General features: G+C 49.8%; 1 protein-coding gene across 1 annotated transcript in view; it reads right to left on the bottom strand.

The window, feature by feature from the left end:
- Positions 1–14,548, bottom strand: part of SLC5A2 (solute carrier family 5 member 2) — a 44,593-nt gene that overhangs the window by 15,184 nt on the left and 14,861 nt on the right. The window lies entirely within an intron of this gene.

Raw genomic sequence — 14,548 nt, 5'->3', positions numbered from 1 at the left:
CATAATACTGTGTGCAGGGGCCACTATGGGGGATAATACTGTGTGCAGGGGCCACTATGGGACGTAATACTGTGTGCAGGGGTCACTATGGGGTATAATACTGTGTGCAGGGGCCAGTGTGGGACATAATACTGTGTGCAGGGGCCACTATGGGACATAATACTGTGTGCAGGGGCCACTATGGGGGATAATACTGTGTGCAGGGGCCAGTATGGGACATAATACTGTGTGCAGGGGCCACTATGGGACATAATACTGTGTGCAGGGGCCACTATGGGACATAATACTGTATGCAGGGGCCACTATGGGACATAATACTGTGTGCAGGGGTCACTATGGGATATAATACTGTGTGCAGGGGCCACTATGGGGACATAATACTATGTGCAGGGGCCAGTATGGGACATAATACTGTGTACTGGGGCCAGTATGGGACATAATACTGTGTGCAGGGGCCACTATGGGACATAATACTGTGTGCAAGGGCCACTATGGGGACATAATACTGTGTGCAGGGGCCACTATGGGACATAATACTGTGTGCAGGGGCCACTATGGGACATAATACTGTGTGCAGGGTCCACTATGGGACATAATACTGTGTGCAGGGGCCACTATGGGACATAATACTGTGTGCAGGGGTCACTATGGGGTATAATACTGTGTGCAGGGGCCACTATGGGGGATAATACTGTGTGCAGGGGCCACTATGGGACATAATACTGTGTGCAGGGGCCACTATGGGGTATAATACTGTGTGCAGGGGCAACTATGGGACATAATACTGTGTGCAGGGGTCACTATGGGGTATAATACTGTGTGCAGGGGCCACTATGGGGTATAATACTGTGTGCAGGGGCCACTATGGGACATAATACTGTGTGCAGGGGCCACTATGGGGTATAATACTGTGTGCAGGGGCCACTATGGGACATAATACTGTGTGCAGGGGCCACTATGGGGGATAATACTGTGTGCAGGGGCCACTATGGGACATAATACTGTGTGCAGGGGTCACTATGGGGTATAATACTGTGTGCAGGGGCCACTATGGGACATAATACTGTGTGCAGGGGCCACTATGGGGGATAATACTGTGTGCAGGGGTCACTATGGGGTATAATACTGTGTGCAGGGGCCAGTATGGGACATAATACTGTGTGCAGGGGCCACTATGGGGGATAATACTGTGTGCAGGGGCAACTATGGGACATAATACTGTGTGCAGGGGTCACTATGGGGTATAATACTGTGTGCAGGGGCCACTATGGGGGATAATACTGTGTGCAGGGGTCACTATGGGACATAATACTGTGTGCAGGGGCCGCTATGGGACATAATACTGTGTGCAGGAGCCACTATGGGGCATAATACTGTGTGCAGGGGTCACTATGGGGTATAATACTGTGTGCAGGGGCCACTATGGGGGATAATACTGTGTGCAGGGGACACTATGGGACATAATACTGTGTGCAGGGGCCACTATGGAGGATAATACTGTGTGCAGGGGCCAGTATGGGGGATAATACTGTGTGCAGGGGCCACTATGGGACATAATACTGTGTGCAGGGGCCACTATGGGACATAATACTGTGTGCAGGGGCCACTATGGGGGATAATACTGTGTGCAGGGGCCACTATGGGACGTAATACTGTGTGCAAGGGTCACTATGGGGTATAATACTGTGTGCAGGGGCAAGTGTGGGACATAATACTGTGTGCAGGGGCCACTATGGGACATAATACTGTGTGCAGGGGCCACTATGGGGGATAATACTGTGTGCAGGGGACACTATGGGGGATAATACTGTGTGCAGGGGCCACTATGGGGGATAATACTGTGTGCAGGGGCAAGTGTGGGACATAATACTGTGTGCAGAGGCCACTACGGGGGATAATACTGTGTGCAGGGGCCACTATGGGGGATAATACTGTGTGCAGGGGCCACTATGGGGGATAATACTGTGTGCAGGGGCCACTATGGGGGATAATACTGTGTGCAGGGGCCACTATGGGGTATATTACTGTGTGCAGGGGCCACTATGGGACATAATACTGTGTGCAGGGGTCACTATGGGATATAATACTGTGTGCAGGGGCCACTATGGGACATAATACTGTGTGCAGGGGACACTATGGGACATAATACTGTGTGCAGGGGCCAGTGTGGGGACATAATACTGTGTGCAGGGGCCAGTATGGGACATAATACTGTGTGCAGGGGCCACTATGGGACATAATACTGTGTGCAGTGGCCACTATGGGACATAATACTGTATGCAGGGGCCACTATGGGGGATAATACTGTGTGCAGGGGACACTATGGGACATAATACTGTGTGCAGGGGCCAGTGTGGGGACATAATACTGTGTGCAGGGGCCACTATGGGATATAATACTGTGTGCAGGGGCCACTATAGGACATAATACTGTGTGCAGGGGCCACTATGGGACATAATACTGTGTGCAGGGGCCACTATGGGACATAATACTGTGTGCAGGGGCCACTATGGGACATAATACTGTATGCAGGGGCCACTATGGGACATAATACTGTGTGCAGGGGTCACTATGGGACATAATACTGTGTGCAGGGGCCAGTATGGGACATAATACTGTGTGCAGGGGCCACTATGGGACATAATACTGTATGCAGGGGCCACTATGGGACATAATACTGTGTGCAGGGGCCACTATGGGGGATAATACTGTGTGCAGGGGCCACTATGGGACATAATACTGTGTGCAGGGGCCACTATGGGACATAATACTGTGTGCAGGGGCCACTATGGGACATAATACTGTGTGCAGGGGCCACTATGGGGACATAATACTGTGTGCAGGGGCCACTATGGGGCATAATACTGTGTGCAGGGGCCACTATGGGACATAATACTGTGTGCAGGGGCCAGTATGGGACATAATACTGTGTGCAGGGGCCACTATGGGACATAATACTGTGTGCAGGGGCCAGTATGGGACATAATACTGTGTGCAGGGGCCACTATGGGATATAATACTGTGTGCAGGGGCCACTATGGGGCATAATACTGTGTTCAGGGGCCACTATGGGACATAATACTGTGTGCAGGGGCCAGTATGGGACATAATACTGTGTGCAGGGGCCACTATGGGACATAATACTGTGTGCAGGGGCCACTATGGGGGATAATACTGTGTTCAGGGGCCACTATGGGGACATAATACTGTGTGCAGGGGCCAGTATGGGACATAATACTGTGTGCAGGGGCCACTATGGGACATAATACTGTGTGCAGGGGCCACTATGGGACATAATACTGTGTGCAGGGGCCACTATAGGACATAATACTGTGTGCAGGGGCCACTATGGGACATAATACTGTGTGCAGGGGCCACTATGGGACATAATACTGTGTGCAGGGGCCACTATGGGGGATAATACTGTGTTCAGGGGCCAGTATGGGACATAATACTGTGTGCAGGGGCCACTATGGGACATAATACTGTGTGCAGGGGCCACTATGGGACATAATACTGTATGCAGGGGCCACTATGGGGGATAATACTGTGTGCAGGGGACACTATGGGACATAATACTGTGTGCAGGGGCCAGTGTGGGGACATAATACTGTGTGCAGGGGCCAGTATGGGACATAATACTGTGTGCAGGGGCCACTATGGGACATAATACTGTGTGCAGGGGCCACTATAGGACATAATACTGTGTGCAGGGGCCACTATGGGACATAATACTGTGTGCAGGGGCCACTATGGGACATAATACTGTGTGCAGGGGCCACTATGGGACATAATACTGTATGCAGGGGCCACTATGGGACATAATACTGTGTGCAGGGGTCACTATGGGACATAATACTGTGTGCAGGGGCCAGTATGGGACATAATACTGTGTGCAGGGGCCACTATGGGACATAATACTGTATGCAGGGGCCACTATGGGACATAATACTGTGTGCAGGGGCCACTATGGGGGATAATACTGTGTGCAGGGGCCACTATGGGACATAATACTGTGTGCAGGGGCCACTATGGGACATAATACTGTGTGCAGGGGCCACTATGGGACATAATACTGTGTGCAGGGGCCACTATGGGGACATAATACTGTGTGCAGGGGCCACTATGGGGCATAATACTGTGTGCAGGGGCCACTATGGGACATAATACTGTGTGCAGGGGCCAGTATGGGACATAATACTGTGTGCAGGGGCCACTATGGGACATAATACTGTGTGCAGGGGCCAGTATGGGACATAATACTGTGTGCAGGGGCCACTATGGGACATAATACTGTGTGCAGGGGCCACTATGGTGCATAATACTGTGTTCAGGGGCCACTATGGGACATAATACTGTGTGCAGAGGCCAGTATGGGACATAATACTGTGTGCAGGGGCCACTATGGGACATAATACTGTGTGCAGGGGCCACTATGGGGGATAATACTGTGTTCAGGGGCCACTATGGGGACATAATACTGTGTGCAGGGGCCAGTATGGGACATAATACTGTGTGCAGGGGCCACTATGGGACATAATACTGTGTGCAGGGGCCACTATGGGGGATAATACTGTGTTCAGGGGCCAGTATGGGACATAATACTGTGTGCAGGGGTCACTATGGGACATAATACTGTGTGCAGGGGCCACTATGGGACATAATACTGTGTGCAGGGGCCACTATGGGACATAATACTGTGTGCAGGGGCCACTATGGGACATAATACTGTGTGCAGGGGCCACTATGGGGGATAATACTGTGTTCAGGGGCCAGTATGGGACATAATACTGTGTGCAGGGGTCACTATGGGACATAATACTGTGTGCAGGGGCCACTATGGGGTATAATACTGTGTGCAGGGGCCACTATGGGACATAATACTGTGTGCAGGGGCCACTATGGGACATAATACTGTGTGCAGGGGCCAGTATGGGACATAATACTGTGTGCAGGGGTCACTATGGGACATAATACTGTGTGCAGGGGCCACTATGGGGGATAATACTGTGTTCAGGGGCCAGTATGGGACATAATACTGTGTGCAGGGGTCACTATGGGACATAATACTGTGTGCAGGGGCCACTATGGGGGATAATACTGTGTGCAGGGGCCACTATGGGGGATAATACTGTGTTCAGGGGCCACTATGGGACATAATACTGTGTGCAGGGGCCAGTATGGGACATAATACTGTGTGCAGGGGCCACTATGGGACATAATACTGTGTGCAGGGGCCAGTATGGGACATAATACTGTGTGCAGGGGCCACTATGGGACATAATACTGTGTGCAGGGGCCACTATGGGGCATAATACTGTGTTCAGGGGCCACTATGGGACATAATACTGTGTGCAGGGGCCAGTATGGGACATAATACTGTGTGCAGGGGCCACTATGGGACATAATACTGTGTGCAGGGGCCACTATGGGGGATAATACTGTGTTCAGGGGCCACTATGGGGACATAATACTGTGTGCAGGGGCCAGTATGGGACATAATACTGTGTGCAGGGGCCACTATGGGACATAATACTGTGTGCAGGGGCCACTATGGGACATAATACTGTGTGCAGGGGCCACTATAGGACATAATACTGTGTGCAGGGGCCACTATGGGACATAATACTGTGTGCAGGGGCCACTATGGGACATAATACTGTGTGCAGGGGCCACTATGGGGGATAATGCTGTGTTCAGGGGCCAGTATGGGACATAATACTGTGTGCAGGGGTCACTATGGGACATAATACTGTGTGCAGGGGCCACTATGGGGTATAATACTGTGTGCAGGGGCCACTATGGGACATAATACTGTGTGCAGGGGCCACTATGGGACATAATACTGTGTGCAGGGGCCACTATGGGACATAATACTGTGTGCAGGGGCCACTATGGGGGATAATACTGTGTTCAGGGGCCAGTATGGGACATAATGCTGTGTGCAGGGGACACTATGGGACATAATACTGTGTGCAGGGGCCAATATGGGACATAATACTGTGTGCAGGGGCCACTATGGGGGATAATACTGTGTTCAGGGGCCAGTATGGGACATAATACTGTGTGCAGGGGTCACTATGGGACATAATACTGTGTGCAGGGGCCACTATGGGGGATAATACTGTGTGCAGGGGCCACTATGGGGGATAATACTGTGTTCAGGGGCCAGTATGGGACATAATACTGTGTGCAGGGGCCACTATGGGACATAATACTGTGTGCAGGGGCCAGTATGGGACATAATACTGTGTGCAGGGTCCACTATGGGACATAATACTGTGTGCAGGGGCCACTATGGGACATAATACTGTGTGCAGGGGCCACTATGGGGGATAATACTGTGTTCAGGGGCCAGTATGGGACATAATGCTGTGTGCAGGGGCCACTATGGGACATAATACTGTGTGCAGGGGCCACTATGGGGGATAATACTGTGTTCAAGGGCCAGTATGGGACATAATACTGTGTGCAGGGGTCACTATGGGACATAATACTGTGTGCAGGGGCCACTATGGGGTATAATACTGTGTGCAGGGGCCAGTATGGGACATAATACTGTGTGCAGGGGCCACTATGGGACATAATACTGTGTTCAGGGGCCACTATGGGGACATAATACTGTGTGCAGGGTCCACTATGGGACATAATACTGTGTGCAGGGGCCACTATGGGACATAATGCTGTGTGCAGGGACCACTATGGGACATAATACTGTGTGCAGGGGCCACTATGGGGGATAATACTGTGTTCAGGGGCCAGTATGGGACATAATGCTGTGTGCAGGGGCCACTATGGGACATAATACTGTGTGCAGGGGCCACTATGGGACATAATACTGTGTGCAGGGGCCACTATGGGACATAATACTGTGTTCAGGGGCCAGTATGGGACATAATACTGTGTGCAGGGGTCACTATGGGACATAATACTGTGTGCAGGGGCCACTATGGGGTATAATACTGTGTGCAGGGGCCAGTATGGGACATAATACTGTGTGCAGGGGCCACTATGGGACATAATACTGTGTGCAGGGTCCACTATGGGACATAATACTGTGTGCAGGGGCCACTATGGGACATAATACTGTGTGCAGGGGCCACTATGGGGGATAATACTGTGTTCAGGGGCCAGTATGGGACATAATGCTGTGTGCAGGGGCCAGTATGGGACATAATGCTGTGTGCAGGGGCCACTATGGGACATAATACTGTGTGCAGGGGTCACTATGAGACATAATACTGTGTGCAGGGGCCACTATGGGGGATAATACTGTGTTCAGGGGCAAGTATGGGGACATAATACTGTGTGCAGGGGCCACTATGGGACATAATACTGTGTGCAGGGGCCACTATGGGACATAATACTGTGTGCAGGGGCCAGTTTGGGGACATAATACCATACCTTCCAACTTTTGAAGAAACCGACAGAGGGACAAAATGTGCTACGCGCGCCGCAGCAAATTTAGCCACGCCCACTTTTGTGTTGACTCCTCCCACTCGTTAATTTTTCATGTGCCCACACACAGTATAATCCTTCTACAGTCACCCGTAAATTATATGTCCCCCCTCTATCTCTCCCCCAGTTTCATATACACCCTTCATCTGCCCCCAGATTCATGTCCCCTCCATCTCTGCCCCCAGATTCATGTCCCCCATCTCAGCCCCCAGATTCATGTCCTCTCCATCTCTGCCCCCAGATTCATGTCCCTCCATCTCTGCCCCCAGATTCATGTTCCCCCATCTCTGCCCTCAGATTCATGTCCCCCCATCTCAGTCCCCAGATTCATGTCCCTCCATCTCTGCCCCCAGATTCATGTCCCCTCCATCTCTGCCCCCAGATTCATGTCCCCCATCTCTGCCCCCAGATTCATGTCCCCCCATCTCTGCCCCCAGATTCATGTCCCTCCATCTCTGCCCCCAGATTCATGTCCCCCATCTCTGCCCCCAGATTCATGTCCCCCCATCTCTGCCCCCAGATTCATGTCCCTCCATCTCTGCCCCCAGATTCATGTCCCCCATCTCTGCCCCCAGATTCATGCCCCCCATCTCTGCCCCCAGATTCATGTCTCTCCATCTCTGCCCCCAGATTCATGTCCCCCATGTCTGCCCCCAGATTCATGTCCCCTCCATCTCTGTCCCCAGATTCATTTCCTCTCCATCTCTGCCCCAAGATTCATGTCCCTCCATCTCTGCCCCCAGATTCAGGTTCCTCATCTCTGCCCCAGATTCATGTCCCCCCCATCTCTGCCCCCAGATTCATGTCCCCTCCATCTCTGCCCCAGATTCATGTCCTCCCATCTCTGCCCACAGATTCATGTCCCCCATCTCTGCCCCCAGATTCATTTCCTCTCCATCTCTGCCCCAAGATTCATGTCCCCCCCATCTCTGCCCCCAGATTCAGGTTCCTCATCTCTGCCCCAGATTCATGTCCCCCCCATCTCTGCCCCCAGATTCATGTCCTCTCCATCTCGGCCCCCAGATTCATGTCCCCCCCATCTCTGCCCCCAGATTCATGTCCCCCCATCTCTGCCCCCAGATTCATGTCCCCACATCTCTGCCCCCAGTGTCATGCCGTCCTCTCCTTCATCTGCCCCCAGTTTCACGTTCCACCTCCACATTACACTTACCTTCTCCTCCGCTCCCTTGCAGCTCTCTGCACGCCTCTCTCGCTGACACATATGCGGCTGAAGTGAGGAGCTGACCTGTGTCAGCTCCTTGCTTCAGCCGCATATATGTGTTCAACTCAGATCTGCGTCCTCTGGACGCAGATCTGAGTTGAAATTGGGACATACCCCCCTCCAACCGGGACCGCAGGACACGTCTTCCCAAATCGTGACTGTCCCGCAGAAATCGGGACGGTTGGGAGGTATGATAATACTGTGTACTGGGAACAGTATGGGGACATAATACTGTATACTGGGGCCAGTATGGGGATATAATACTGTATACTGGGGCCAGTATGGGGACATAATACTGTATACTGGGAACAGTATGGGGATATAATACTGTGTACTGGGAACAGTATGGGGACATAATACTGTATACTGGGGCCAGTATGGGGATATAATACTGTATACTGGGGCCAGTATGGGGACATAATACTGTATACTGGGGCCAGTATGGGGATATAATACTGTGTACTGGGGCCAGTATGGGGATATAATACTGTGTACTGGGACCAGTATGGGGATATAATACTGTGTACTGGGGCCAGTATGGGGACATAATACTGTGTACTGGGGCTAGTATGGGGATATAATACTGTGTACTGGGACCAGTATGGGGACATAATACTGTATACTGGGGCCAGTATGGGGATATAATACTGTGTACTGGGACCAGTATGGGGATATAATACTGTGTACTGGGACCAGTATGGGGACATAATACTGTGTACTGGGGCCAGTATGGGGATATAATACTGTGTACTGGGACCAGTATGGGGACATAATACTGTGTACTGGGAACAGTATGGGGACATAATTCTGTATACTGGGACCAGTATGGGGACATAATACTGTATACTGGGACCAGTATGGGGATATAATACTGTGTACTGGGACCAGTATGGGGACATAATACTGTGTACTGGGAACAGTATGGGGACATAATACTGTATACTGGGACCAGTATGGGGACATAATACTGTATACTGGGGCCAGTATGGGGACATAATACTGTGTACTGGGACCAGTATGGGGACATAATACTGTGTACTGGGACCAGTATGGGGACATAATACTGTATACTGGGGCCAGTATGGGGACATAATACTGTATACTGGGGCCAGTATGGGGACATAATACTGTGTACTGGGACCAGTATGGGGACATAATACTGTATACTGGGGCCAGTATGGGGACATAATACTGTATACTGGGGCCAGTATGGGGACATAATACTGTGTACTGGGACCAGTATGGGGATATAATACTGTGTACTGGGAACAGTATGGGGACATAATACTGTATACTGGGGCCAGTATGGGGACATAATACTGTATACTGGGGACAGTATGGGGACATAATACTGTGTACTGGGGCCAGTATGGGGATATAATACTGTGTACTGGGACCAGTATGGGGACATAAAACTGTGTACTGGGGCCAGTATGGGGACATAATACTGTGTACTGGGGCCAGTATGGGGATATAATACTGTGTACTGGGACCAGTATGGGGATATAATACTGTGTACTGGGGCCAGTATGGGGATATAATACTGTGTACTGGGACCAGTATGGGGACATAATACTGTGTACTGGGGCCAGTATGGGGATATAATACTGTGTACTGGGACCAGTATGGGGACATAATACTGTATACTGGGGCCAGTATGGGGATATAATACTGTGTACTGGGACCAGTATGGGGACATAATACTGTATACTGGGGCCAGTATGGGGACATAATACTGTATACTGGGGCCAGTATGGGGACATAATACTGTGTACTGGGACCAGTATGGGGACATAATACTGTGTACTGGGGCCAGTATGGGGACATAATACTGTATACTGGGGCCAGTATGGGGACATAATACTGTGTACTGGGACCAGTATGGGGACATAATACTGTATACTGGGGCCAGTATGGGGACATAATACTGTATACTGGGGCCAGTATGGGGACATAATACTGTATACTGGGGCCAGTATGGGGACATAATACTGTATACTGGGGCCAGTATGGGGACATAATACTGTATACTGGGGCCAGTATGGGGACATAATACTGTATACTGGGGCCAGTATGGGGACATAATACTGTATACTGGGGCCAGTATGGGGACATAATACTGTGTACTGGGACCAGTATGGGGACATAATACTGTATACTGGGAACAGTATGGGGACATAATACTGTATACTGGGGCCAGTATGGGGACATAATACTGTGTACTGGGACCAGTATGGGGACATAATACTGTATACTGGGGCCAGTATGGGGACATAATACTGTATACTGGGACCAGTATGGGGACATAATACTGTGTACTGGGACCAGTATGGGGACATAATACTGTGTACTGGGGCCAGTATGGGGACATAATACTGTATACTGGGGCCAGTATGGGGACATAATACTGTGTACTGGGGCCAGTATGGGGACATAATACTGTGTACTGGGACCAGTATGGGGATATAATACTGTATACTGGGGCCAGTATGGGGATATAATACTGTGTACTGGGGCCAGTATGGGGATATAATACTGTGTACTGGGACCAGTATGGGGACATAATACTGTATACTGGGGCCAGTATGGGGACATAATACTGTATACTGGGGCCAGTATGGGGACATAATACTGTGTACTGGGACCAGTATGGGGACATAATACTGTGTACTGGGGCCAGTATGGGGACATAATACTGTATACTGGGGCCAGTATGGGGACATAATACTGTGTACTGGGACCAGTATGGGGACATAATACTGTGTACTGGGACCAGTATGGGGACATAATACTGTGTACTGGGGCCAGTATGGGGACATAATACTGTATACTGGGGCCAGTATGGGGACATAATACTGTGTACTGGGGCCAGTATGGGGACATAATACTGTGTACTGGGACCAGTATGGGGATATAATACTGTATACTGGGGCCAGTATGGGGATATAATACTGTGTACTGGGACCAGTATGGGGACATAATACTGTATACTGGGGCCAGTATGGGGACATAATACTGTGTACTGGGACCAGTATGGGGACATAATACTGTGTACTGGGGCCAGTATGGGGACATAATACTGTATACTGGGGCCAGTATGGGGACATAATACTGTGTACTGGGACCAGTATGGGGACATAATACTGTATACTGGGGCCAGTATGGGGACATAATACTGTATACTGGGGCCAGTATGGGGACATAATACTGTATACTGGGACCAGTATGGGGACATAATACTGTATACTGGGGCCAGTATGGGGACATAATACTGTATACTGGGGCCAGTATGGGGACATAATACTGTATACTGGGGCCAGTATGGGGACATAATACTGTATACTGGGGCCAGTATGGGGACATAATACTGTATACTGGGGCCAGTATGGGGACATAATACTGTGTACTGGGACCAGTATGGGGACATAATACTGTATACTGGGAACAGTATGGGGACATAATACTGTATACTGGGGCCAGTATGGGGACATAATACTGTATACTGGGGCCAGTATGGGGACATAATACTGTATACTGGGGCCAGTATGGGGACATAATACTGTATACTGGGGCCAGTATGGGGATATAATACTGTGTACTGGGACCAGTATGGGGACATAATACTGTATACTGGGAACAGTATGGGGACATAATACTGTATACTGGGGCCAGTATGGGGACATAATACTGTATACTGGGGCCAGTATGGGGACATAATACTGTATACTGGGGCCAGTATGGGGACATAATACTGTATACTGGGGCCAGTATGGGGACATAATACTGTATACTGGGGCCAGTATGGGGACATAATACTGTATACTGGGGCCAGTATGGGGACATAATACTGTATACTGGGGCCAGTATGGGGACATAATACTGTATACTGGGGCCAGTATGGGGACATAATACTGTATACTGGGGCCAGTATGGGGACATAATACTGTGTACTGGGACCAGTATGGGGACATAATACTGTATACTGGGAACAGTATGGGGACATAATACTGTATACTGGGGCCAGTATGGGGACATAATACTGTATACTGGGGCCAGTATGGGGACATAATACTGTATACTGGGGCCAGTATGGGGACATAATACTGTATACTGGGGCCAGTATGGGGACATAATACTGTATACTGGGGCCAGTATGGGGACATAATACTGTATACTGGGGCCAGTATGGGGACATAATACTGTGTACTGGGACCAGTATGGGGACATAATACTGTATACTGGGAACAGTATGGGGACATAATACTGTATACTGGGGCCAGTATGGGGACATAATACTGTATACTGGGGCCAGTATGGGGACATAATACTGTGTACTGGGACCAGTATGGGGACATAATACTGTATACTGGGGCCAGAATGGGGACATAATACTGTGTACTGGGACCAGTATGGGGACATAATACTGTATACTGGGAACAGTATGGGGACATAATACTGTATACTGGGGCCAGTATGGGGACATAATACTGTATACTGGGGCCAGTATGGGGACATAATACTGTATACTGGGGCCAGTATGGGGACATAATACTGTATACTGGGGCCAGTATGGGGACATAATACTGTGTACTGGGACCAGTATGGGGACATAATACTGTATACTGGGGCCAGTATGGGGACATAATACTGTATACTGGGGCCAGTATGGGGACATAATACTGTGTACTGGGACCAGTATGGGGACATAATACTGTGTACTGGGACCAGTATGGGGATATAATACTGTATACTGGGGACAGTATGGGGACATAATACTGTATACTGGGGCCAGTATGGGGACATAATACTGTGTACTGGGACCAGTATGGGGACATAATACTGTATACTGGGGACAGTATGGGGACATAATACTGTATACTGGGGACAGTATGGGGACATAATACTGTATACTGGGGACAGTATGGGGACATAATACTGTATACTGGGGACAGTATGGGGACATAATACTGAGTACTGGGGCCAATAAGGGGTATTATAGTGTGCGCAGAAATGCGCGCGGTGGGGGAAGGGTCAGTTGGTCGAGGTCTTCAGCGTCAGTTGGGGGGGAGCCCATGTCAAAAGTTTGCCGTGGGGCCCCGCCATTCCTACTTACGCCACTGGCCATATAAAACTAAACCTAAAAGCACAGGGTTTGCACTTCAGCATGAAAGCTGGCAGACAACGTTCCTTTAGTATGTGCCAAGCTGCCATCTCTTTAGCTTGCCGATCTTTTCTCTAGGGCTTCCATGAATGACACGGCTCAGGAGGATCGGCGTTTGGTAGCTGGGCTGGTCCAGATTCATGTTGTCACACAGGTGTGTAGGTGTGACGTTCTCTCACGTGATGTCATTACTTTGTAAGACAATATAAATTGGGTTTGCCCAGCTGCCATCTTGCAGTTGCTGAAGCCGGTCTATAGTAAAGGGACAGTCACATATAACCTGGCACTCAACTGCAAAAAGAAAACATCACTATGTGGACATTATACAACACACAAACCGCTGCTGTGGGGAATAAATGTGTGGATGTCGCAAAAATAACTGCATAAAATCTTCCTGGACACTATAAGGTATATGGGAAGAATCAGGGACCACTCCTGGTGCTGTGACTGCAGTGATTTGGCACTGAAAGGGTGACCTGGCCAGTCAGACATCAGAAATGTAAGAGAGTGCAGGAGATTTATTCCAGACTGGCCCATCCGAGTCTCCCAGCACATGTATTATAGAAGTGGTGTAAATGATATCTCTACCAGCTCCTAGCTGCCGTAGGGTTACAGATGTACCTCATTTATTAAAGGGGACCTACCATTGCGCTGCACTCTAAGCCCCACCTGATTTTCTGGAAAGTGGCAAAAAGGAAGTAGAAGAT

The sequence above is a fragment of the Leptodactylus fuscus genome, chromosome 8, assembly GCF_031893055.1.
Source record: "Leptodactylus fuscus isolate aLepFus1 chromosome 8, aLepFus1.hap2, whole genome shotgun sequence".
Taxonomy (NCBI): domain Eukaryota; kingdom Metazoa; phylum Chordata; class Amphibia; order Anura; family Leptodactylidae; genus Leptodactylus; species Leptodactylus fuscus.
This window is presented reverse-complemented; position numbering and strand designations above follow the sequence as displayed.